Genomic DNA, 4,442 nt, shown 5'->3' with positions numbered 1-4,442 from the left:
GGAATCTAGACACCAGCGTCAGTCTAGGAGGTGTTTCGTATGTCGTATGTCCAGCTTTTAATGTATGGAGAAGACGAGTATTCCGGTCTTCAATAGCAGCTGTGTTATGTGGAGTACGTAGATACATTACTTAAGACTATAAGAGTAAATACTAGGCGCTATAACAAGTACCTGTTGGTTGTATTGCTACAAAATGTAACACAGTAGAATATCAGCAACAAACGTATTTCTAAACACAAGCACTAATTCTATAACCGCAACCATTATTCAAGAAACAAGAAACTAATATAGTAAATAAACTGATTCTATAAATATCTAGGTTACCAGAATAAACAATAACATGCTAATATTGAATGGTATTCCATCTATAAAAACCACTATAATCTTCTATAACAAAAGAACTTAAACAAACGAATTTATGTTAGTTAGCTTGATATACTGTATTTCACATCCCCTATATCAGTTATGCTATATCATGGCATGCTACAAACCAGATGTACCGCGTGCAGTATGACGTTTCCAAGGAACAATATATTCTGTGAAAGGCACTTAACCAAACTTTACATACAGTTTAAAGTAGTGACTAAAGTACATCATGAAGAGCTAATACATGGACTTTCCTTTACCAGCTTGATTTCTAATACTACGGAAAATGAACAAGATCTTATGTAAAACTCGCCCTGAATACTCAACTTGCTCGTGGTGTTGTCCTATACAACATATGGACAACACCATGTCTTCCATCCATGAGTTTTTTCTTGTCTGGTTTCACATGATTCACCTTCTTGCACACAACAAATCGCCCACTAGAGTTTGCGCGTGTCTCTTGCAATGACCCAGGTGACTTAACAGTCTGCTGCACTCCTCACACTTAGAGTTTCTTCCCTGTTTGATTTAACTAGGCTCACATCTCAACTCCTCAGTCACACCTGTAGGGTTTCTCACAAGTGAGTCCGCATGTGTCACCTTAGATTACACAGCACACTGAACTGCCTGATGCACTCCTCACACATTTAGGGTTTCTCACCTGTGTGAGTCCGCATGTGTTTCTTCAGATTACACAGCACACTGAACTGCCTGCTACAATCCTCACACCTGTAGGGTTCTCCCCTGTGTGAGTCCGCATGTGTTTCTTCAGATTACCCAGCTCACTGAACTGCCTGCTGCACTCTTCACATTTGTAGGGTTTCTCACCTGTGTGAGTCCGCATGTGTGTCTTTAACTGACCCAGCACACTGAACTGCCTGCTGCACTCATCACACCTGTAAGGTTTTTCACCTGTGTGAGTCCGCATGTGTGTCTTGAGATTACCCAGCTCTCTGAACTGCCTGCTGCACTCCCCACATCTGTAGGGTTTCTCCCCTGTGTGAGTCCGCATGTGTTTCTTCAGAGTTCCAAGCTCACTAAACTGCCTGCTGCACTCCTCACACCTGTAGGGTTTGTCCCTTGTGTGAGTCCGCATGTGCCTCTTCAGACTACCCAGCCGATTGAACTGCCTGTTACATTCCCCACACATATAGGGCTTCTCCCCAGTGTGAGTCCGCATGTGTGTCTTCAGAGCACTAAGACAACTGAACTGCTTGGCACACTCCTCACACCTGTAGGGTTTCTCCCCAGTGTGAGTCCGCATGTGGGTCTTTAGACTTCCGAGCTGACTGAACTGCCTGACACACTCTTCACACATGTAGGGTTTCTCCCCAGTGTGAGTCCGCATGTGTGTCTTCAGAGCACTAAGACAGTTGAACTGCTTGCTACACTCCTCACACCTGTAGGGTTTCTCCCCTGTGTGAGTCCGCATGTGTCTCTTCAGATTACACAGCACACTGAACTGCTTGCTGCACTCCCCACACCTGTAGGGTTTCTCCCCAGTGTGAGTCCGCATGTGTGTCTTCAGAGCACTAAGACAACCAAACTGCTTGCCACACTCCTCACAGCTGAACACTTTCCCAGCTTTGTCCTGCCTCCCTCCAGACTCCCCAAAGCTTTCTCCTTGCCAGCTGAAAACAGTGTTGGCAGAACCTCCTGTTGATCCTCCTTGCCAGGTGAAAACGGTGTTGGCAGAACCCCCTGCTGATCCTCCTTGCCAGCTGGAAACAGTGTTGGCAGAACCTCCTGCTGATCCTCCTTGCCCGGTGAAAACGGTGTTGGCAGAACCCCCTACCGATCCTGTCATGATGTCATCCAAACCTTTTATGATCCCTCTTGTCGCCATCTCAACTAGAGCTGAATCAAGCGCTGTAAATAACATTAAACAAGAGATAAAATGTGCTGAAATATGTATAGTTGAGTAGCACTACAAACAAGAATTCGTAGATCTCATATCTCCATGAAATATGTGAGTTTTTGTAAATACTTTTTATTTGTCTCACTATGGAAATTAGCATAATCTAGTTAAATTCATGGTTTTCTAAATTCAAATGACAATATTTTGAGTGTAAAATTCCTCTCCTTTTCATGTCCTCATTAATTATGCAAATTAAGTCATTTGCAAAAATTGTATTTAATTATGTACAACTCTCCCTCAGCTACCTACACACCAAAAATGATGAAAATACGTTGTTCCCATCTGCATTTTTTGGCTTTTAAAGGTTTCGCCAGAAAGTCCGATGCAGTTCCAGAACAAGCTGCTAGGGGGACCAAACCCACACCACTTATTCCTGACAAGTCAAGACTCAAGACCATAGCATATTCAGGACAAAAGATACAAAAACCGGGAATTTAAAGTTGTACACCCCCCCCCCACCCCCCCGTCAAAAATGTACCGTCCCGTAGTTTTCGCACTGTCCCGTCTGGCGTCAGGGCGGGATGGAGTCCAGATGTAAGAATTAGGCGGGACTCACGTAGGGGTTTACAGTATACTCAGGATCAGTTAAGTTTTAAATAAACCCTTTCCTCATGATCATCACCAACAGCAGAATCCCTTTATAACAGTTAACTTTTGTATTCGGTCCGTAAAATTGCAAACTGGATTGGGAGATTTGGGAGCCAAACATTCAATAGCTTGGGTGAGCCCACTGAGATACTTTGTGTCCAGTGTGCTATGGGTTTGGAACCCAGGCTAATAGTGAGCTGTCTTTACTGTATGTTGTTACCAAGGACATTATACAGAAGTATTATGTTGTATCATGTTGTTACCGATGCTATGCAGCTTTTTTGAGGGTAACATTGCAACAGTTAAGTGAACTGTCCCTTGGTCTTTAAATGTATCATGCAAGGGTGTGAGCTTCGACTTATTTGTGACGTGTTTGTAGACGATCGTTTTGTATAAATCCTGGCATGGTTTTGCAATCCATACCTCAATTGCGTATGGATACTCAACTGCCAATGACAATGTAATGGCAAAAATACTAGTACTGAGTACTTTCTTTTTAAACCTCCTTCGTACTGTATAATATATTGTAGCAATTAAATAACTACCGGTATGTCAAAAGTTGTAGTGAGAGAGTTTTTACACCCTCCCACTATTAATGAACCGTCCCGCTGTTTTCACACTCTCCCGTCTGGCGTCAGGGCGGGATGGAATCCAGATGTGAGAATTTGTCGGGGCTCGCGTAGGGGTTTACTGCATACTCAGGATTACATAATTTTGTCTCGGATTAAAACTTTCCTTATCGGCAACACCAGAATCCCTTCATAACAGTATTTTTGTTTACTCGGTTCGTAAAATTGAACAGGGGATTGCGGGACTATTTTGGCTCCTTTTCAAAGCGACACACAACATAATCTCGTAACCCCCTACTGACCCTCACTCTGTTTACGTTACCAACTTCCAGGCGGCAGCTCCTTACTTCTATAAACAATAATTTGGGAACCAAACATTCAAACGTAGAATCCACAAATTTCTCAGACAATGTCACATCAACACTAAGTCTTTTCTTTGCGCAGCTGCACCGAAACAAGGAGATTCAAAATGTTTGAATCTCCAGCACGGCCGAGATCACACGCACACTGGCGCTGGCCCAAACGCACGGCGCCACACAAATATTATGAATCGTTGTTTGCCAACTATACAAACCTCTGAATACCAACTACATGCCGACTTTTCCTACCTGGAAGTTAGTTGATACACAGTCCGGGCCGAGTCGCCTGTTGAATCACTGCAAAACTCCTCCAAAGACGGAAAACTGCTCAAGATGCCGCGTTCTTGCGGGACAGGAAGACGCGATGCCGTGACCCGGAAGTACTCCCTGGCAGAGGTTAAGTCTCGCTACCTGATTACCCAACAGATGTAGATGTTTACTCTCGAAGAAGATCCTAGGGTAACGTTACTTAAAGACAGTATCAAATTGACCAGGCTCTATCCATTGGTCAGAGAGGACACAAGGCTTGATGGGGTGGCGACAAAAAATCGCGATAATCTCAGATTCTGTATGCTCATACTTGAGATAGCCTCCTTTGGAGATTGTAAAAGAATTGACCTGCAATTCCAAAAAAAAAAGAAA

General features: G+C 43.6%; 1 pseudogene; it reads right to left on the bottom strand.

Annotated features, from left to right (window-relative positions):
• LOC109482171 overlaps positions 1-1,798 on the bottom strand; it is a 14,546-nt pseudogene extending 12,748 nt beyond the window's left edge.
• Between the last annotated feature and the right edge of the window lie 2,644 nt (positions 1,799-4,442).

The sequence above is a fragment of the Branchiostoma belcheri genome, unplaced genomic scaffold, assembly GCF_001625305.1.
Source record: "Branchiostoma belcheri isolate BF01 breed outbred unplaced genomic scaffold, Haploidv18h27 scaffold594, whole genome shotgun sequence".
NCBI classification, from domain to species: Eukaryota; Metazoa; Chordata; class Leptocardii; order Amphioxiformes; family Branchiostomatidae; genus Branchiostoma; species Branchiostoma belcheri.
Note: the sequence above shows the minus strand (reverse complement) of the source record. Positions and strands in the feature narration are given on the sequence as shown.